Source organism: Aedes aegypti, chromosome 2 (assembly GCF_002204515.2).
Source record: "Aedes aegypti strain LVP_AGWG chromosome 2, AaegL5.0 Primary Assembly, whole genome shotgun sequence".
Classification (NCBI taxonomy): domain Eukaryota; kingdom Metazoa; phylum Arthropoda; class Insecta; order Diptera; family Culicidae; genus Aedes; species Aedes aegypti.
Window position 1 is genome coordinate 235,365,847 of NC_035108.1, and position 23,404 is coordinate 235,389,250.

General features: G+C 37.5%; 1 protein-coding gene across 4 annotated transcripts in view; it reads right to left on the minus strand.

Moving 5' to 3' along the window:
* Positions 1-19,117, minus strand: part of LOC5574366 — an 88,156-nt gene extending 69,039 nt beyond the window's left edge. Inside the window, exons 1-2 of one of the 4 annotated variants that reach the window (XM_021844497.1) lie at positions 18,827-18,918; positions 18,194-18,568 (exon numbers count right to left, since the gene is read on the minus strand). The gene's annotated coding sequence lies outside the window, so the exon portion shown is untranslated. Of the gene's footprint in view, positions 1-18,193; positions 18,659-18,826 lie in introns of those variants that run through there. The other 3 variants (XM_021844498.1, XM_021844496.1, XM_011495281.2) reach the window with 3 other exon arrangements.
* Positions 19,118-23,404: the final 4,287 nt, after the last annotated feature.

The following is a 23,404-nucleotide window of genomic DNA, read 5'->3' on the forward strand; positions in this document are numbered from 1 at the left end:
AATTCCAAAGTAAATTCCAATGCTTCGAAAGAACTTCCAAATAATATTTCGAATACAATTCTGAAGGAAGCTCCAAAGATAATTACACAGGAAATTCCAAAACAAACTCTAGAAGAAATTCGGAAGGAAACTCCAAAGAAAATTCCAAAGCAAATTTCGAAGGAAACTCAAAAAGAAACTCCGAAGTAAATTTCGAAGAAAATTTCAATGAGTTCAGAATGAAATTCCGAAGGGCACTTCATAGGAAATTTCGAAGGAAATACCACAGAAAATTCAAAAGGGAACTTCATTATTATATCGTATTTGTTTGCCACGTAATGTCTCCTGGAAAGTCAAGGAATTTCCTTGAACGAAAATATTCTGGACCCGGAAACTTTCAACATGGTTTTGCTTTATAGTGGCATACGTAAGGCTAAGGTAAGCCTACCATGGTATGATAGTAATATTTTTTTGCTGTGTACAACCAAACCACATAATATTTCTGTAGACTAGACTATAGCGCAAACGTGTCGAATCTGCCCGAACTAATAACAAATGGGCCTTGTTTGTACGTACCTTCCTGTGCTATATCGCCGGTCAGACCAGGCGCGTTCTGCTGCTGTGAACCCCACTTGGCTCATGTTGCATGAGCTTCCTCGGTTTTAAGCCATCGCATTAAACACATGTTTTATGAGCCTGTGCCGCCCAACCAGCGTCTCGTTGCTACCCTATCTGTTACCTCAGACCAGAGCACATGCACTTTTTATGCTCACAATGTGGTAATAAAGATTTCTCACTCACGCAGACATTGCAGCAGTGAGAGTCTTCTCTCCCGTTTTTCCCTTTTATATGGCATAAGAACCCTGTCGATGGATCACAAAAGCCGTTTCTGAATCCAATTTCACTCCCTATGTGTTGGTAAATTTATTCTTCTCTTTATACCTCTCGGCTCGCATTAAATTTCCAATTTGGAACCATTCTGTATACCGCTCGGCAACGATCCAACACAATATAACATCCTTGGTTGGATAGCAGTACAAATGGAAGAAAAACATTTCAAAAAAGCTTTCCCTGGGCCAAGACTTCGTTTGTGTGGTGTTTTTAGGAGTACGTACTTTATGTCAGTGGTGCCATCAACCAGCCGTGATACCGTGTGGTTAGGTAATGTGCAGCAAACTGTGGAGAGCATTGCATATCAAGCTAGGCTCGTAATCCTTCGTTTGTACCGTACAATTCGAATACAGTACAGGTGCGGACCGATATTTTGAACAAATATTTCAAAGGTGCTTATTATATTAGGGAATGTAGCAACATTGACATTTGGCATTTCTCACAAATTCGTAAGTGGTACAACCCTCGGTCGCTATATGAGGGTTGCCTTCTTCTTATCTTCCCCAGCCCAAAATATTCCTGGCCACGTCTTTGCAATAGCCAAGGGACAGGGAAGGATAATTGATTGGACAGCTACTTACACCCATCAGAAAACTCACCTGATAGTTAAGCAAAATATGCGTATGCAGATATCTTTAGCCGAGTGGTTAGAGTCCGCGGCTACAAAGCAAAGCCATGCTGAAGATGTCTGGTTTCGATTCCTGGCAGGTCCACGATCTTTTCGTAATGGAAATTTACTTGACTTCCCTGGGCATAAAGTATTATCGTACCTGCAACACGACATACTACTGCGAAAATTTCAACTTTGGCAAAGAAAGCTCTCAGTTAATAACTGTGAAAGTGCTCATTGAACACTTAGCTAAGAAGCAGGCTCTGACGTATTGCCAAGAAGAAGATAATGAACAAAATATGATTGAAAACTGCTCTGTTTCTTCGCGTACTTCGTACGTAATTACGACGGTAAATTTGAAAACATGTTTTGATTTATCAATTGATTAGCCTCTGTTTTCTAAGTAATATAAATAGGAATTCAAGAAATTGTCACTACGTGTAGAACATTATACGATGTTTTTTTGATTACCGTCTTGCCCCATATGGGTGGCACACTTGCAGAGAAATACGCTATGCAGAGAAATACGCTATTTCGGATTATATTTGAGAAGCTCTTTCCTTTTTAATGGCAAAGTGCTTACGAGAAGATGAGAAACTAACGCCATAAGGCTAAATTAGTGGTTTTAATAAGCTTAGGACAAAGTTAGAGAACAATTTGCGTAAGTTGGCACACTTGCTCCAAATTCCACAGATTCTGTTGCTCAAGCAGGTATTATTCTAGCAAAATAAGCTCTTTAGTAGTTGAAACAATAATCAAGATTTTTTACATAGAATATCCAATGTTGAAACATTGGAACAAATGTCAAATAAAATAATAAATAATTTCAGGCAAAAATCGTTACAATCTTCTATTGCCACGATTAATGCGTTATATGTTTAGGTTAAGTTAGGTTAAGTTAGGTTAAGTATATTAAAAACGTTTTTTTTTCTCTTATAAGCAGGTGAAATCAACTCACCTGTAAAAAATCTGAACTGCTACGGCAAATGAAATGTAATATGTTGTTAACAAAATGTTAATTAAATCTTAAATTTGTTTTACCAAATTAGGATGATAGTGTTGTCTAATAACACAGAACACCTATATATAAGAAATGAATGTAATGTTTGGAATGATACTAATAAAGATAAAAAAAAAAAAAAAAAAAAAAAAAAAAAAAAAAAAAAAAAAAAAAAAAAAAAAAAAAAAAAAAAAAAAAAAAAATAATCAAGATTTTGTCAACAACTTAAAAATATATCACAATTTAAAAAAAAGTTATAGCTTATATTATGTTTTAAAGTAAAATTGTTTCACAGGCAAAAAATAGACGAAATTATGCACCCACATAAGCATAAATTATGCAATTCTCGTGTTGTGAGCCCGTGCAATATTTAATAATCTATCATATCATATCATCAATTTATTTCCCTCAAAGTATTGAACATTTTTTAAATACTGTAGAAGTGCGAAAAGATGTACGCGAAAATTTATGGAGTTCAAAGGAAAATGTAAAATTATGTATTCTGGCAAAAATTCTACTCAGGGGAATTTACGTTTTTTCTTGCGCTTTTTTTTTCTTTGTCATGGGGGGTTTTATAGACCAAATCGTCAGAAATTCGACAGGGAGATGCGCTATATACTAAAAGTGTTGATGCAAAATTCGAACCCAATTGCTTTCGAAAAATTACTCACGACGAAGCGAACAAAACTGTCGAAATTACAGCTAGTCACCCTATATAAAATCATCAATGTTTTTTTTTTTTATATCGTTGATAAACCTATTTGAATGGAACTGTTGAAAAAAAACATAAAAGAGAATTCTTTCTGTCAGAATTCTTGTCTGGTGCTTTTTCTGGAATTTCAATCTAAATTTCTGTAATTATTCATACCAAAATATTTGACCGAATTTGATATTGAATACCAAGATAAAATTTTAGAGAAATTTATGGAGCGAATTCTTTAAGGGGTAGGTTGGAAATCCCTTCGAAATTTCTGTTGAAGAACCCATGAACAATTGTTTCGTTTTGCAGACAAAATTCAGCCCATAATTCAGCGTATAAAACATCAACTGTTTTCGTCATTTGAAACTAAAGTTTTTGAAACATTAGGTGTTTCTGTTGAAACACAGTTTGGTAAATATACTTTCATAGCTGCCTATTTACCTTTTCAATGCTCTGGACAGCAAGTTAATTTGCTCCAAACTGACTTGCGAAAATTGACTCGCAATAAGTCAAAATTTCTTGTCATTGGTGACTTTAATGCCTAACATCGGTCATGGAATAATTCTCAAAGTAATTCCAACGGCAGAATTTTATTTGATGTGTGCTCTTCAGGACATTTCTCAATTCAATACCCTGATAGCCCTACATGTTTTTCCTCTTCTAGAAATCCATCTACGATTGACTTGGTCTTAACCGACTCTAGTCATCTTTGTGGCGAATTAGTTACTCATGCTGATTTTGATTCTTATCATCTCCCTGTTAAATTTCAAATATCCCATGAAGCGATTCTCAATCCTATCAGCTCCACTTTCAATTATTTACGAGCCGACTGGAATATATATGAAACGTATGTTGACTCTAATCTTGATGTTAACATTTCTTTAGAAACTAAACTTGATATTGACAATGCTCTTGAAACTTTAACAAATTCCATTGTTGAAGCCAGGAGCATTGCAATTCCAATATGTGAAAATTTGAATCCGTGATTATAGACGATGATCTTAAACTCTTGATCCGTCTTAAAAACGTGAGAAGGCAATTTCAACGCACTCGCGATCCTGCTATGAAAATTATATGGCAGGATTTGCAGAAAGAAATCAAGAAACGTTTTTCACAATTAAGAAACAAAAATTTTGAAAATAAAATTTCTCAATTGGACCCTGGCTCTAAGCCCTTTTTGAAATTATCTGAAATTTTGAAAAAACCTCAGAAGCCAATACCGGCATTGAAAGAGGAAAACAAATTATTACTAACTAATTGCGAAAAAGCTCAAAAACTTGCTATGCAGTTTGAAAGTGCGCACGATTTTAATTTAGGACTTACTAGTCCAATTGAAAATCAAGTTACTCAGGAGTTCGAAAATATTCTCAATCAAGAGAACGTTTTCGAAAATGCCTGGGAGACTGATTTGGAAGAAGTGAGAATAATTATTAAGAAATTCAAAAATATGAAAGCTCCTGGCGATGATGGAATTTTCTACATCCTCATCAAGAAACTTCCAGAAAGTAGCTTGTCATTTTTAGTTGATATATTTAACAAATGTTTTCAATTAGCATATTTTCCTGACAAATGGAAAAATGCTAAGGTTGATCCAATTTTAAAACCAGACAAAAATCCTGCAGAAGCTTCTAGCTATCGTCCAATCAGTTTGCTTTCCTCCATTAGTAAATTTTTTGAAAAGGTTATTTTGCACAGAATGATGGCCCACATCAACGAAAATTCATTTTTTGCCAATGAACAGTTCGGTTTTCGCCATGGACATTCGACCACTCATCAACTTTTACGTGTAACAAATTTGATCCGTTCCAACAAATCTGAAGGCTATTCTACTGGTCTTGCTCTTCAAGACATAGAAAAAGCATTCGACAGTGTTTGGCATGAAGGTTTGATTGTAAAATTAAAAAACTTTAATTTTCCAACATACATTGTTAGAATAATTCAAAGTTATCTGTCAAATCGTACGCTTCAGGTTAATTATCAGAACTCCAGATCTGAAAGACTTCCTGGAAGAGCTGGTGTTCCCCAAGGCAGCATTTAGGGACCAATTTTATATAACATGTTCACATCTGACTTACCTGAGTTACCTCAGGAATGTCAAAAATCTTTGTTTGCGGATGACACAGGCCTCTCCGCCAAAGGACGAAGTCTGCGTGTCATCTGTAGTCGATTGCAAAAAAGTTTGGATATTTTTTCTTCATACTTGCAAAAATGAAAGATTTCTCCTAATGCTTCCAAAACTCAACTAATAATATTCTCACATAAACCAAAAGCTCTTTATTTGGAAGTAGACATGTTGTCACGATGAGAGGGATTCCAATAAATTGGTCAGATGAAATTAAGTATCTAGGGCTCATGCTAGATAAGAATTCAACTTTCAAAAATCACATTAAGGGCATTCAAGCTAAATGTAACAAATATGTAAAATGTCTCTATCCCCTTATTAATAGAAAATTAAAACTTTGTCATAAGAACAAGCTTTTGATATTCAAACAAATTTTCAGGCCAGCCATGTTGTATGCTGTACCAATATGGACTAGCTGTTGTAGTACCAGGAAGAAAGCTCTGCAGAGAATTCAAAATAAAATTTTGAAAATGATTCTGAGGCTTCCTCCCTGGTATAGTACCAATGAGTTACATAGAATATCCAATGTTGAAACATTGGAACAAATGTCAAATAAAATAATTAATAATTTCAGGCAAAAATCGTTACAATCTTCTATTGCCACGATTAATGCGTTATATGTTTAGGTTAAGTTAGGTTAAGTATATTAAAAACGTTTTTTTTCTCTTATAAGCAGATGAAATCAACTCACCTGTAAAAAATCGGAACTGCTACGGCAAATGAAATGTAATATGTTGTTAACAAAATGTAAATAACATCATAGATTTGTTTTACCATATTAGGATGGTAGTGTTGTCTAATAACACAGAATACCTAGATATAAGAAATAATGAATGTAATGTTTGGAATGATACTAATAAAGAAATCTAAAAAAAATGCACTATATTTCAACAGAATTTTTTTTTCAGAAAATTTAACAGTTTAAATTTTATTGACACGCTATGGTGACTCGCTACCAATCCTGCAAATTTTGTCTTTTCCAATTTCGTGTCATAATACTACTGAAGTCGGTAATTCATATTGTATGTTTAGATTTCGCGAGAGGAGATGAATTCACCAACAACAAAACTCTTGAAACATCTTTATATCGTTGCTACTATAGACAGTCAGACACTATAGTGGTTATCACGCTCAATGGTATGGGTGCCCTAGTGTAGATGTGGAGGATTCAGAGGCAAATAATATACAATCTGTCTCGAAAAATGGGTAATATTTCCATATGGATTTTGATGAGTCTGGAATGCGTCTGAAAGTTTCTCGAGGGAAATCAAAAACAAACTATGTATTGTAAGTTCGATCAATCGTTGGAAAATGCATTTCGCCGAAGTTGGATTTTTCTCGGAATCTATGCAAGATACCCTACTTCGGAAGTAGGGCGCATTCGAGCGCATCAAGATGGGAATCGAATGGACCACTTCCGAAGTAGGGTATCTCCCATAGGTTTTGAGAAAAATCCAACTTCGGCGAGGAACCACTTCTAACTTTTTACCGCGCCGACAATATGATGAGCGTAAGCGGGTGTTCGTGTGTTCAAATGTCACTAAGCTCTACAGGCTGAACGTTTCTTGACAGCTCCTCCTTTTAGCTGTCAATATACTTAGCTATAGACTTCCGAAGAGGAAGACAACTGTAGCCAAACGCTTTAGTGCTTACAGTTGCTATATGTAATGATATAATAGACAAGTGCAACCAACCTAAGAAACGAATGTTTTTATATAATAATGATTGTATAAGACCCGTTATAGTGGATCTAGTGAATTATCTAAATTGACTAAAATATTTGATGCAATGTTGAATTAAATGTTTTATTCACGTGAGCAGTCTCTGGATACATTCAACTAATATATTTAATGCAACTAACAACTGTAATCTACAAATTATAATCAACAACAGCGACAGTGTCAAAATCGTAACACTACTGTATTAACAGGCAAGCATCAACCCTACACTGGCTACTAGACCAGACTCGGGCAAACGCAGGTGGTTAGATTACATTTTTGTATGACGTCCAACTATCAGTAGCATCATCACTTGTAGGCATTGAATGGGTTTCAGTATGTATGTGGTGGTTGGCTGTATGAAATCGTTAATTTTATTTGAATTCATTAATTTGAACTCTTGTGGAAATTAATGGCTCTGTCGAGTATCGATCGTTATAGAAGAAATATGTTGCCATCATGAATGATGCATGGATTTGCAAAGAGTGCACAATATATATTTAAAACGTTTGAATATTTTAACAACGTGTTAAAATTACTATTTTTTATTTCTACCGTAATACACCATATCTCGGTTCTTCAGTTTTATTGATTATTCTATAAAAGAATTACGAAATCTTTCCCATTTTCACTCCCAACAGCTCGCACAGAATTATTCAATTTCTGCTCTACAATTCAATTTAGTCCCCATTAGGGGTTCCCTTTTGAGCAATTAATATCTGTCAAATATTGCCACCTACTAGAAAATTGCCGAGTTTGCGCAGTATAACCAAAACATAGATCGCTCGTTCACAAATGTCTGGATATACGCAAACAAATATTGCATATTCTGCTGGGATCCAGTTTCACCCGACACCCGGTACACAGCCTTCGGTTCGTTCGAACGTATTGGCATCGGGTTATTACTGCGTAGCGTTTCGAGTTGTTGATAAATGGGTTTGCTGTATTTGATGTTCAAGCACATTCGCAAGCTTTAAACAAATTTGGAATATTTATGTGAACAGCCCTAATAAGCTTGGGATCAGCAGAAACGAAGCTAGTTTATTTGAAACTTCGATACATTCGTTCTATTGTAATCATACAAAAGTATTATCGTTTAGCTCTATTATAATTGATGTAATTGTAGATACTACAGAAAATAATTTGGGTTAGCATATTTCAACTGCAAACCATTATCATTAGGATTTTTTTCTTAGTCCACTAAATGCAGAAGCTTATGATGTCGTTTAATTATTAAAATTTTAATAACAGGCCCAAAAGGTCTGAAAAACATGACAATAAAAGTGGCACTTATTCATATTATTATATTATATTACATTGTCATTCGTATTTTGCTGCAAAAAAAGGCTGTTCTAGCTAACTACTAGCTAAAAAGTATTGAAATTTCAAAGCAATACTTTTCAAATAAACAATAGATAAGAAAAAGTTTATAATAATATAAAATGATATAGAGTACCGTAAATTAAATATAAATTACTGACGCAAAAAAAGAAGTTTAAATCAGAATGATGGTATTATATGAGTCATTGCTGACACATTAAAATATAACGGAGTTCCACTTAGCATATACCGTTCGTAAAATTTTGAAAACGTCTTTATAAACGTAACATAAATGCTTGTTTAAGACAAAATTTTCGGTATTCTGTTTTTTTGTCATTATAGGGTGCAGAGCTACTTAGGCACTTCCATGATTCACGTTGGCATGTGTGGGTTTTCTCGGCCGAATCGTCTGAAACTTTGCAATGAGAAGCGCTTCAGTAAGACGCGTAGAGTGGCCAAATATGAGATCAGTAGCTTTCAAAAAACCCCACTGCCGAAGTGAATTAAAAGTGCCAAGAATAGGATCCGGCTCCCTACATACATTTTGTTGCACTAGATATCTTCGATGGGATTTTAAAATAAATGTGTTAAGGTGAAGATGAATCGAAGCCAAACCTCAAATTTTCACAAATTTGGAGAACCGAACACCTGTTTGAGCTGAAAACATAATCGATTGGTCAACACCAGCGAGTGACCAATCGATTAAGTTTTCAGCTCAAACGGATGTTTGGTTCTCCAGATCCGTGCTCTTGAAAATTTGAGGTTTGGCTTCGATTTATCTTCACCTTAAAGTTAAATATGAATACAACAAGTTACAGATAATCAAAATTCATATCATGCATCGTGATAAGACGCTTCAGAAGTCGAAAAAATTTCCTAGCCGTTAAGATCTTCGACCCGACCTGTGAATTTACCGCTAATAGCTCTTGTCAAAATAAAATGAATGTGTAAAAAAAACTTGGTATTTAGTAAGGAAATAGTAGAAAACCTTTAAAAACCTTAGCTTGTTTGCTCCTTTGCATCACGTACGTTCATATAATAGTGTCTTATGGAAAATCAATGTAAACTACTGTTTTAGGAATAGAAGTCAACAATACCACTATTACTAGCACATGTTTCAATAATGGTAGTGGTTTTTCGAAAGATTCAACGATTTTATCATTCTATGATTATTTTTCACGTTGAATAGAATAGAAATGCTGAATAGAATGGCGTATTTAGATATTGGAAACGAGCCACTGTTATTTTTTGGCGATTTTTTATTCCTCTACCCGTTACTCGCCCTATGATATCTAAAAGCATTTTTACATACATAAGGACTATACCAGTAGTTGAGCTAGTGGGTAACGTATATTGTCGATAAAAAACAATTGTACTATTTATTTGTAGAACAGAATTTCTAGAATCATTTACTTCCAACTTTTTATCCGGCAAAAAATCATATACCTAATAAGGTTTTCTCCCAAGCACAAACTTTTTTAGTGGCGTTCCACGAGTGAGTCAACGGATAGAATGTTTTTAATAAATAATACATTTATTAAAAATATTCTATTCGTTAATCAACTCGTGGAACGCCATCACAAAAGTCAATACGATTTTTCCTTGCATAAAATCTTTTGAATGATGAATACCAACCAATTATCAATAGGGTTTAGGTAGTTTGGTTATGATTTTTTGTTTTAGCATAATTCTTTACAAAGGGGAGACTGGGCTAACTTGATACCAGTATATTTTCTCGAATTTAAAAACATTTTTTTGCTAATTATTTCAAGACAATAATTCGTCCATACGGAAAACAATGTAGGAGCTGAAATTAATCAGAGGGTACTACTAATGGTACTTTATGATTACCCCAGTAACCACTAGCCCACTAATTCACCTTTTTAGCCTTATAGGGCTATTATACTGCTAATATAGGACATGTCAGTTGTATAAAAGCATCATATAAGCACGCAGGGCGGAATAAAATGCTTATTGGTTATTTGGGTAGTTCGTAATTATTAAAAAAATCTTTTGAGCGACTTTGAGAAATCCTAATAACTTTGTGTATGGTAGATTATGGCGGTTCAGAAGGCAAACAATTTTGAAATTTCGATCTCCCATATTTTCCTCACCATCCTTACGATAAAGATAGTGTTCTGTGAAATTTTCATCTATATCGGTGGAGATTTGAAGATGATCCAAAGACGATGTATGTTTATATGGAAGTTATTATGGAGAAAAATGTTTCAAACACGCTAGTAATGTAATGTAAGTTTAAAGTTATCATCCCATAATAAAGACTCATACATCAAACCATAATAAAGAAAGTTGCCGATTAGAGTAATTCAATCTGACGGATAGATGAAGAAATATACAAGAAAATATTTGCTATTATTCAGCTCCATTTGTAATTTTTGCCCTGAAAAGTTCTGAAACAATCCCAAATAATATTAGAACAAAAAGGATTTATTTCCTCATTACCTTGCTTCATTTTGGTTTAAATGACGTGTTCTCAATATGAGATGATAAGTTTGTACTCACATTTCGGGAAAAGCACTAATTTTCGACCCACAAGAATTCTGTGCCAATTTTAGGATTTTCATACAAAGTAGGCCAAAATCGTATGAATGGGTCGAAAATTAGTGCTAGTTCGAAAAATGGTGCTTTTCCACTACAGTACTAACGTGTTTGAAACATTTTTTAATTCTTCTCCAAAGTAATTTCCATATAAGCCTACATCGTCTTTGGACCACCTTTAAATCACCACCGAAAAAGCTGAAAATATCACGGTACACTATTTTATAGTAAGGATATGTAAGTATACTATGGTATAGTAAGGATGGTAAAAAAGATATGGAAGATAGGATTTTGCGATAGGATAGGAAGATAGATGTTCCAATAGTGAAAGTATAAAAACACATTCAACAGCTTTCAATTAATAACTTCGGAGGTGCTCAATGCACAATAAGCTGAGAAGCAGGCTTTGGCCCAGTGGGGATGTAATTCCAAGAAGAAGAAAATGAGAAAAAAAATTCGGACGGCACAAGGTAGACTTTCATACTTGTTATTCAATAAAGCGCTAGTAGGTGCTTAATGGAAAGCTGGGTTTAACAGCCGAGGAACGATATACAACAGATCCAGTCAATTTGATTGCTTCGCGAATACAAACTTGTACACCCGCTTTATATGTTAGGCAGCAAAAGTCGGACTTGTAGCAATTGCAAAGTACACGCTAGTAGGAAGAACCAAGCGCGCCAAAATTAGCCTGGAGGATTTAACGATAAACGGGGATATTTCCGAGGTGGTTGATGAGTTCATCTTACGTTATTCGTGAAATACAGAGGAACATCGGTTGTGAAAATCGGGCCTACTACATGTTCAGAATCAGAACCACGAGGCAACGCTGCACAGATCAAAGGAATCTTCCCGGACGTATGGAAGCAACAGAAATTGGTGCTACTACCAAAGGCGGCGAAACCAACAGGTGACCCGTCGGCGTATAGCCCTATTTGTCTACTAGATACGACTGGCAAGTTATTGGAGAGGTTGATCTTCAACAGGCTAGTACCGTATACGTAAGGTGCGGACGGCCTGTCCAACAACCAGTTTGGATTCAGGAAAGGTAAATCTACTCTGGACGCTGTCCAGTCGATTGTTCAGACTGCTGAGGTGGCAATCGAGCATAAAAGGAGGGACATCCGTTACTGCGCGGTTGTCACTCTGGATGTGAAGAATGCGTTCAACAGCGCAAGCTGGGAAGCGATAGCCCACGCACTTCACCTCCTCAAGGTACCGGTCCAATTGTGTAAGCTTCTATAAAGCTGTTTTGATGGTATGATTCTACAGAATGACACAGAAAAGGGACAGAAAAGCGTTTGAATTATTTCGAGAGTACCTTAAGGTTCAATTCTGGGAACGATCTTATGGAACGCGATGTACGATGACGTTCGCTGACGATATCACCCTAGTAGTCTATGCCGAATCGATGGAAGAAGTAGAGTTGACAGCAGCGCATTCTATCTCCATAGTTGAGGAATGGATGAAGTCTAGGAAACTGGCCCGTCAAAAGACTAAGGTGGTCAACAACCGCAAGTTCGGGCAACGGGCGCTTATCTCGGTAGGTGATTGCACCATAGAGTCCAAGCGATCCCTTACGCATCTTGGGATAATGATCGATGACAAGCTCAGCCACGTTGAATATGCCTGTAAAAGGGCATCTACGGCTATAGCGGCGCTATCGAGGATGATGTCTAACAGCTCTGCTGTAATTGCCAGCAAACGCAAGCTTCTGGCAAGCGTGGCGCTATCCATACTAAGGTATGGAGGACCAATCTGATCAAAAGCGCTTAGAGCGGGCAGAAACCCAAAGCAGTTGAAAAGCTCGTATAGGATTATTTGTTTAAGAGTAGCAAGCGCATTCCGAACGGTTTCTAAAAAGGCCGTTTGCATCATAGCCCAGATGACGTCCATCATGCTCATCATCAAGGAAGATGTTCAATGTCAATGCTTCAACCAAAGAGTTACCAGAGGAGTTTGCGTGTAAAGAGGCAACGCTCAAAGGTTGGCAGCAGGAATGGGATAACTCTACTAAAGGTAGATGGACTTATCAGCTAATACCAAATGTGTTAAACCATGGGGAAGTGAACTTCCACCTGACGCAGTTTCTGTCAGGACATGATTGCTATAGGCAGTACCTGCATAGGTTCGGGCACTCAGAATCTCCTGCGTGCCCCAATTGTGCTGGTGTGGAGGAAACAGCGGATCATTTCGTGTTCGATGGCCTCCGTTTCATTGTTGTGAGAAATCGCATGCTCGCTACATGCGGAGGGGAAACGATGGTTAGCCCTACCGAGGCTGGTCACTTGTAACATTGATTAAGTCGGCTAGGAGAAGCAGTTTGCCTAGGCTACTTCTGCTACATATGTTGTGCTATATGCACTTGCCCCTCCCCGAAGAAATACCGTAAGGTGGTTCCGGGGAGATGAGCGTCTGAGGCCAAGGGTAATGTCGGTGAACTCTGTACACCACTTGAGCTGTTCAGCGAGAATTGCTCATGTACAGTGGGCTGGTTTTAGTGGGTCGTCTTAGAGGTTTCGAACGCCACGTGTTAAGATTATCTGTGATGGCGAAGGATGAACCACGACCTAACTAACCTCTACGACGAACTTAGTATTGTGAAGCAAGAGCGATACGATAGGCAGGATATCTTGATAGAATGCCGTACAACATTCCTGCAAAGATGGTGCTCGATTCGTTTCTCTTTGGGAAAGGAGCGCAACGAGATAGGTGGGCGAACCAAGTACACACAACGATTTGGCGAGCGTGGAGCAGAGCCGAGATGTGGCCACGAACCAAGCATTGGGGCGTGAAACTGTTGATTCAGTGTTATCTAAATGAACTAAATGAGAATATAATTATAATATAATATTTAACCCACATAACAACAATAAATTCGACCGGACTCAGTAAATGAGTTTACAAATAATCGACCAAAAAAAGCCTCCTTTACAGTTCTCAGTATAAGCTTGAGATAAAAGCTAAGTATAAGCTGAACTTATAAGTACCGAGCATCGAGTGTTGGATTTAGTGTGTAGGTACTCATAAATATGATAGATTTGCAATAATTCATTAATAATTTATCATTAGAACAAAGCATGTTATCGATATCTCAACCACACCCTGACTGGTAATAATTTATTCGTTTGAATAATCTTTTGAATATTAGGTACGGTAGGTATATAGCGATAGGAGTACGATGATAACGGACCAGAACTTGAAGCCAAATCAAAAGCAGAAATCTGATAAAAGCCATTAGTTTAACCCCTTTCTTTTTCGTTGCTATACACAGTGCTTAGAGGCAGCTCCGGAGAAATGAGAGTCGTCATACTAGCAGGTACAATATAGCGTAGAGCACCCAAAGGGGGAGGTTTTCAACACTTGTTTGCTTAAAAGCATCGTCAAAGTTTATCCTCTTGATGACGTTCAAGAGGGTTTCCTATTTTTAGTCCATCGGCACATACGGGTTTCTGTGTGCAAGTAGTTCAATATGCATAAGGCTACAAAATGCCTCGGACCGGGTATCAAACAGCCAGTGCTGTAATTGTGAGTTCCAGTTTGAAATTCTGAATGCGCCATCGCTGTCCAGTCCCTGTGCTTTTTCGCTGTAATAAAAAATGATGTTTTTGACTTGGCGATAATGGACGGGCACACAACATTCGATATCGTGAGAAGACGTGCTTCGTATGGTCTGGACAAAGAGGAGAACATACGTGGAAGAGGGAGAAAAGATGATTATTATTTTTATTGACATTCCTTCTTGAAAGCCGTATACAAAGTTCATTAACAAAGTATAAGGTATCTCAATCGTGCTCTCTCGCAGCCTTCTCATCTCTCTCGGGATAAATCCACCGACCATCACATGTGTATGTAACAGTTGGAATATGAGACGTAATGCAGCGCACGTTCTTCTACTTTATGCATTGATGAGCATAGGAAAGGAAATGCTAACATACATAAAGTCAGGGTCGCTCATAGGAGGCAGAAGACAGCTGTTGCGGTTCAAATTTTGAGAACCACTTTTTTGGGTTGTTCAACTTATGCAGAAGAGAATTAGAGTACCAAATTTCCTCAAGATGAAACCTTAACCATGAGACGGCCCTGCAAACGTCATATGATCTAGATCTAGAGAAAAAAGCCGCCACTAATAATGGAATTCTAAGTCTCTAGCTTTCTTTCGAGGATCTAAAATATGTAGCATAAAGTAGCTCTTATTTTCGTCCTTCAACAGTTCTATACCTTGCTTTTGGTTTTTCATACGAAGTAAGCCAAATCACATGAAAGAATCGAAAAATGATGGTCTTACTCTAATTGAGATATTTTATTTCATTCATACAATGGTTGGCATTTTGTAGTGAAGGGTGAAACGATATTCAAAAGTGTTCCAAGATTAGGCATGAAATAGATTTGCTATTTAACACCCTTCCAAAGATCAACTAAAAAGTGGTTGATCAGAAGAGAAAGGTTTTTGTACTACGCACCGAAGGTTTTTGTACCGAAACACGATATACCTTTCTTAACCATGACAGAATCCTAAAGTATCGCCACAGGCCTCTAATATCCTTGTGGTAGTGTTTGATAAACGAATTAATAATCCTCTCGCTCACATGCAACTCTACACTTCTGGACCGAAACCGTCCGGAATGTACACAACACTATGCGATTTGATCCAAACTGGGTGAATGTTCAGGTTTTAAAATTTCTTTTCTCTTCGTTGCGCCCAGCATTTGGTACTGCGAGCGAGAGCGAGCAAGCACGACATTGAGCATGCAATAAAAATTATTTACATAAATTAAAAAATAAAACACTGATCAAATAATCATAAATTTTCACTCGTTTTTGCCTTCCCGTTTACAGCTGGCTGTTTCCTCTGAATGTTCAAAAGCTAGCTCGGAGACCCAGACACAGATGCCTGTGTCTGCGATGGACGTCCACTTTTGGAGCAGGAAAAATATGAGTGCCATAAAATGGAAAAATGACTCTTCTCTCTCTGTTGCTCGTATCCATCGTTTATAGGGACATTCAGTAGAGTAGGTAGATTGATACTGGTCCAACCTTAGAAAAATTTGGCTAAATTTTTTGAGGATGGAAGGGTTAATGTGTAAAGAGTGAGTTTGCTTGTGAGATCAAAAATGACTTTTTGCAATTTCTCATCGTAATAGGCTGTTTTTCATCACGCTTACCCGTTATGCAATGGCCTACTTTCCCGCAATGTCGTATGAGTCTATTACCTAACTGAAAAGCGTTCGGTAATGACTCATTATGCAACGCATTTCAGTTGCGTAATGGTTCATAACGCAACGATTTTTTATATAACTAATGCATGAGAAGTACGTAATGAATGATATTAGAAAAACGGAGAGGACTATGAATTTTTGTTCTTAATATCTGTGCAATTATCATTAAAAGAACAAAAAAGACAGTTCAATAATTTTTCTTCTTTTATTAAATAAACTAATCACTTCTTTTATCAGTTCAAATAAGCATATATAATTGAAAAATTGTCTACCTATTTATTTTTGGTAAAAATCAATAACACAGGTAATCAAATTATCAATTTGAACTGGGTTTGGAACATTCGAACTTTCAGTCAAGGTACTGGGCGCAAATGTTGGTACTTCGAAACTGTATCGCTCTCACTGTTTCTATGGAATCTTCAGCTAGAAATTCCCTGTCGTTATTTGCACTGGACTCGGAACAGACAATCTTGCAGCCGAGGAACTGCTGGGCTCAAATGTTGAAACAGCAAAACTGTAGTGAGGAACTGTCGACGTTTCTGTTGCTGTATTGCGGTGTGTAATCTGCTGGTAAAGGTAGCTTCAGAAATCCGGGATTAGATCGCTCCGGTAGGAGACCAGCCAGGGCTACTCCTGCTTCCGACACAATATCAATCGGAACATCAGAATTGGAATCGCTCATTATTTCAAATAAAGATGCTACCCGGACGATGGCTTGAAGAATTGTGACAATTGCTCATTACAACCTACTATGACCAGAATTTTTCAAACATGTCTACGGATAGCTATGTGCAAATTGATGAGAAATAGTTTTAAAATAATTCCTCGAGTAACCTTACATGAAATTGCAAAAAATGTTGTACGCAACTCGGTGCAGAACTCGAGTTTTACAGCACTTTTCGTAATTATCCAACTCGGCAAGCCTCGTTGGATGAACGTACGACTCGTGCTGTAAAAATCTTCATTCTGCACCTTGTTGCGTAAACTACTATTGTTTTCTTAAGGCTGGTTTGCTACTGACAAGAAAGGGAATCGCCTATCTTGATGCGTGAAAAATTTCTTCCCAGAAATGGTCCAGAAAATCACATTTTTCTGATCGCAGTACGCATTTGAAAAGAAATGTCATTTCAAAAAGGGCTTCCTGTAGGAAATTTCTTAACCCATTTGGTCAAGTCATTTCTTTACTTTTCTTGAGAGAAACAGCATACTTAGCTTTACTCAGAAGTTTCGATCCGTATCGAATGTTTTACAAGGATTCGAATTTTTTATATTCAAATTTTCAAACCTTCTTATTATTCGGTCCTCCACTGTCTGGCCTTATCGATAACTTTTAGACAATCCACTCGTTTGACCTCTAGTGAAATTCCCTGCACAAATTTTAGACGAAACGTGCGATATGTTCTTCTTCTTTCTGGCGTGTCCCAACTGGGACAGAGCCGGCTTCTCAGCTTAGTGTTCTTATGAGCACTTCCACAGGTATTAGCTGAGAGCTTTCTTTGCCAATTGACCGATGAGGTACGATGATACTTCTATGCCCTGCGAGTCGAGAAAATTTCCAACCCGAATAGATCCTCGACCGGTGGGATTCGAACCCAGGACTCTCAACTTGGTCTTGCTGAATAGCTGCGCGTTTACCGCTACGGCTATCTGAGCCCCGTGCGATATGTATAATCATTCATTCAACACCATACATGAAACATATTCTGGCCATTTCTCTTTTTACGTTGATTCCACTGTGCAACGCACACGAATAGTGATAGAGGCGGCAGCACCATTGTAAAAACGAAAAGAGACGGAGCGGATTTGTACGATACGAACGATAGGTTGGTACCTACGAGGGGTGGAAGTTTTAAATTGCATATCATTTAAGAACAATATTTTATGTTCTTTTCGTTTATTTTATTCCTAGCAAAAGAGGAATTTAATGGAAAATCGATAGCTGTCCACCATGTTTGATTTTGCGTTGTAGCGAGAGAAAATTTTTCAGATTGGCTTCGAAATGTTGTACAGTAGGAATATTATTGTACACCTGAGGTAATAATTGTTATTGTTTAGAATTGTGGCACTTGGGTACTCACCGTCTGTCACTTTGTTTCTCTCGTTGCTGTGTTACAATGTTTGATGCACAGTAAATCGTGAAATCACATTAACACATACCACACCAATGCAAACAATCTGTCTATTTAACGAGATTACTTTGTAAGGAGATATGATTGAAATTTATTATTACCATAATCTTATGTCACTAAGTCAAGTCTTGTAAGCTTACGTAGAGCACAGGTTTATAATCAAATGCCATGTTCACTGTTGTAACATATTTCCTTCAATAATTCCGAAGCCGTGTGTTCCGAAACTTTTCCGTCGCAGAGAATTTATATGCGAACGTGACGTGAGACTTTTTCTTGTCACGCTGGTTTGTTCCTATACCGTGCTGCTAGCTGGCTGTAATAAAACTAGCCCAGCAAGAGAGAAGGGAAACGTAACACCATAATTAATGAAGATTTATTTGATTGATTTTTTTCACTCATCTAACAGTCATCTGTCTCGCATATACTGCCAGTGCCAGGCAACGGAACATAGCAGGCGGCGGCTTCGAAGACAGCTTCTTCACACGACGACGACGACCACTGCCGCCAACCACAAGAAGAGAGCCACTATGCACTCACACACACTCATATACACTCTTTTACGATTCGACACCAGAAACGCACCTTGAAGGCAAATTATTCACTGATGGCAGACGTCTGGAATGAGAAGTAGGCACTTCCTCTTTTCACTTGAGGGGGCAAGTTCTTCCATTCGCCCACCGTTTAGCTAGGAGGAAACACTAAATCCAACACGTTTTTCACTTTTCCAGAGCATATTTAGATTACACGACCCGAACATGATAAGCTGATACTAATTACACTAATGTTTTTAATAGTTCCATGAATCAAAATTGAGACACGTTTACTACCGCAAAATACAACACTGATCCGTTCAGAACGAACACTTGCTCATGAATGACGACTCGTTGAAAAAGGCAGAATCGGAATCGAAATCGAATGCATATCACGGTTTCTCAGTAACTCAGCACTCTCGAATGCTCTTTTGCTGAGAGCGCAAGCACAAGCGAGAGAGTGAGTGGAGCAGCAGTAATGTTTACTAATAAACAACAGCATTGTGTGGGCTGAGGGTGGTGAAGTGGGTGGCTGGGTGGGCTGTTGGCAAAGAGTAAAGCATACACGGAGAAATATTTTTACCTAATTTTTGAGTTTACTTTACCCAAAATTAAGTATATCGATTATAGTTTCAACCCAAAATCTCTCGGTTTTCTCTTTCTCCCACACGAATGTTGTCAAAAATAGAGAGAGCTGCATCTACCCAATGGGGGTACTTTGGCCCAATAAGCCAAATTTGGGTAAATGCAACTTTTCTTATGTTTGGGTCGAAAGAACTCAATTTTGCGTTAAATCAACCCAAAATTGAGTATATTTTTCTAATGAAATTAAAGCCAAACTACCTAGTGGGGACCTTGGAAATTTAGCCAAAATTGAGTTATTGGGCTCAACTACGGAATTGCGTTGAAACAACCCAAAATTGAGTTGAATTCCATCTCCGTGTAAATAAATGTAAACAAAACTCACACATTCACATGGTGTGCGTAAACGTATCTCCAAAGATGTGTTGGGGTTCGACAAGCAGCATGGCTTCGCACAAACACAACCCTGAATCATGCACGCTTAGAACAGTTGGCACAAATTTGCGCACGAGTCCTTTTACAAGATGTTTTACAAATCCAGCTTTTCACGCCAGCAAGCCACAATTCTCGCATTGATGGAAATTGCCAACCGGGAGAAATGATTTCCGAAATAATAATCCCAGAATGAAATAACCGTTCAATGGGATTTACTGATGAAAGGGTTATTATTTTCTTGCGAAGCATATCGAATCATTTCATATATAATATTTGATCTAACTAATCATATCGTTAAGGTGCAATAATTGATTGTGTTATCATACAGTCATAGATCAATGAGAATATATACCGAGGTGGGGAAGAAGACATTTAGTGTGCGTGACATTCGTGTACGGTGCAAAATGTTTCACAACCACAAGCGAGCGAGCTCCCATAAGAAGCCGTGTAAATTAGTGACGTAGTTATTTTTGTTTACGTTTTTTCTCTTTACTAATACATAGCCATTGCTTCTTCTTCCACACCTTAGTATATATTCTCATTGGTCATAGATCATGGTCATAGTTTTAACTTACGTTTAGTCCCTTTTCCGTCCTGAGTCTAGTCAATGTCTAGTTTGTGGAGCAGTCCAATGTAAGTCTTTGAGATTCGCTAATAATCGTGGTTCATCCGTACTTCTAAGCCGTACTGTAACGTTTAAGTCAGATTTACGTATTTGTTTACGTTTTAGTTATTACATTTTACCACTTTAGCTCGTAAGTTCAGTAAACCATTCAGTTTAGAGCACTGTAGCAAATTAGTCGTCAAAATTCTAAGAATTCACATTATAGATTAGGAAAATTCCAGGGGGTGGGAAACTCGGCTCACCTAAAATTGTGCCGATTTGTGCCGACTGTGCGGAAGTGAGCGATCTAATCGCCATGTCATATTTGTCTGGTTGCACTGCAATAACTGGCAACTCTGATCGTTACATGACAGATTGTTTTTGTTTATTTTTGAAATCAACGAAATTGTTGAGTTTGCTTGGCGGAGACGGCTTCTCAGATTTTTGAACATATTTATGGTAAGTTTTAGGAATAATATAATTATATATGTTTTCAACGATACATTCATACATTTCAGTTCAGTGACTAAGAAATCGAGCAGAAATTATCTTTGATTTGAATGCCAACAAGGACAACGGATGTATCAAATACGTAGTTTGATCAAATACGTAGTTTGATGGATGGCGGTGGATTGTGTAAAACGGTTAACTACAACTCTACAACTATAGGATCTATCCGAGGAATCCCAAGGCAAAGCTGGCGATCAAGAGAGCGGTTGAGCTGAAACGCTTCGTGGTAGATGAATAGCATTTGCGGCAGTTAAGAAAATTGTTGAGAATCGATCTGGCACAGTCGTTTCTATGAGTTTCCGTGACCAAACTGGCTAATCCACAACGCCGGCACCAATGTGCTGAAAGGTGACCCATCGGGATTGTTCGTGACCGTGGAATGCCGCTGGTATTGCTACTTAGTGGAAGCTGGGTTTCAAAAATCGATTACCATCGCGGACCCTAACATCAATTTGTACGCCAAAGACCAGCTACCGGAGAAAAAATATATAAATGGTTGTGATAGCTTTGACGGAACAATATATGATGCACGCTGCAGTATTAAAATAGCTGTTACGTCTGTTTATCTGTGATATCTATATACTTTCCAATAAATCTACCTCTAGGATGTGACTTCTATGACATCAAGATTATAAACATGAATCCTGACATGAATTCATTAGTTTTCATATATTTGAACCACTATTTACGACTATAAACTAATTTGATAATTTTACCTTTTTTCTCAGCTGCCACATAAATACAAGAACGAATTTATCTTGCGCATCTCTGCAGTGGGGCAGTAGACTCGTTAGCCCTGATGACAAATTTACCTTTCCGCTTCGGTCTAGTCGAGTTGATGTATTTTAACAAAATAACGGTCCACAAATATAATGGGATGGGCCTGCACAAAGGTGCGACGGACATCCGGAAAACTTGGTCGTCGGTTTAAATTTGGTTGATGAGAATTTTCTGACCCTCGGTGAACAAGATAATGTTTCATTTCTCGCCGCGATTGTTTTGCGGAATGGCCACCTTTCGCTGGAGGCTATCTATAAAGAAAGGTACATGCGTTAGATTGGCAATCGTCGGGTGATGTATTTCGGTGGCTTTAGAAGGCTTCCTACACCGTATACATTTTTCATTTAGTACTTACCAAACCACTGTACTGATTCCCTTTTAAATTCTCTAGACAAAACCAAATTTTTCCGATCACTTTAAATTTTCCTGTAAACCTTTCCTTGACCTGATCAAAAGTTTGTAACTAACAGGCTTACGTTGAATGAATGAATAAATTACAAAATTACCAAATCTGGATGAAAGAAGCTGGTTCAGCCGCGACCATTTTTCTTATTTGCTGGTTAACAACAACAAAGTTTCAGTTGTCAAATCAAATCAGAAAAAAAAAAGAAAAAAAAATCTGATTAGAAGGGTGCCCAGATGTGCGGAACTGTGCGGAATAATGTGCCGGGCACAATGAGCCGAGTTTCCCACCCCCTGGTCCAATGTAACAATTGTTGAAACAGAACGACCTATGTGATTTATCCTATGTACATATTTTTGGTCAAAACGTCCTATCTGATGTTTTTATAGATTTCAGTGTAATTTCCAAATAAATTGACAAAATTTCATTTCTTACGTTGAACTCTATTACACTGCTTCCCTCTACAAGCAACACAGTGGGGGAAAATTGTTTCATTTTGATACAGTTTCAAAATATATTTTCACAACCTTCAAGCTCGATTTACTCGAAATGTGTGATTTGTTAGATAGGCCGTTTTGAAAAGTTACGCGAGATTTAGAATATCGCTTCAGGACAGCACATTTTTCTCGAAGAACGTTTTCCGGCTGCTCCAATGGGTACTGCCAGAGAATATGATTGCTAGAGAAACGCGGAGAGGATTTTGACTTTGTTTATAAACAATATTTGCAACGACTATCAACAATTGAGGTCATTCAAACAAAATTTTAGTGTGCGTGTCATCCTGCCAGTCGCCATAAGAAACCAAGCTTATCAATGACGTCACTTTTGTTTCGCTGTTTACCAACACACATCCATCGTTTCTTTTGCGTAACATCTTTTTGAGTCTCATTGAATTTGCTCGATTGGAACCACGTTTGACGGTTCGATTGGAACCTATGGTTTCAGAATTCGCGCTTCTCTATAATAAACAAATTCTCTGGGTACTGCAAGCTAGTCCATTGTAATAGGCAAAAGTTCACTAGGGGCAAAAACTTTTGAGTTTTTTAAATTAACAACAGCATCTATAAATTTGCTTAGAGTGGATGCTTTCCTTTTAGAGCGCCTAATAAAGAGTTGCACATGAGCGTGAAATTGAAAGCTTGTTCACTATTTATGAATTAATTTGTTCGACTTTATTATGATTTTCTTCAGATATGAAATAAGGTTTTTTCAGACATTTCTCATTGTGCAAGTGATCTGCGGTTCCGTGCACTAAACGCTACTAAACGCACTCCTCGCTAGTCGCTGTCATCATCGATGGCGATACGATGATTACG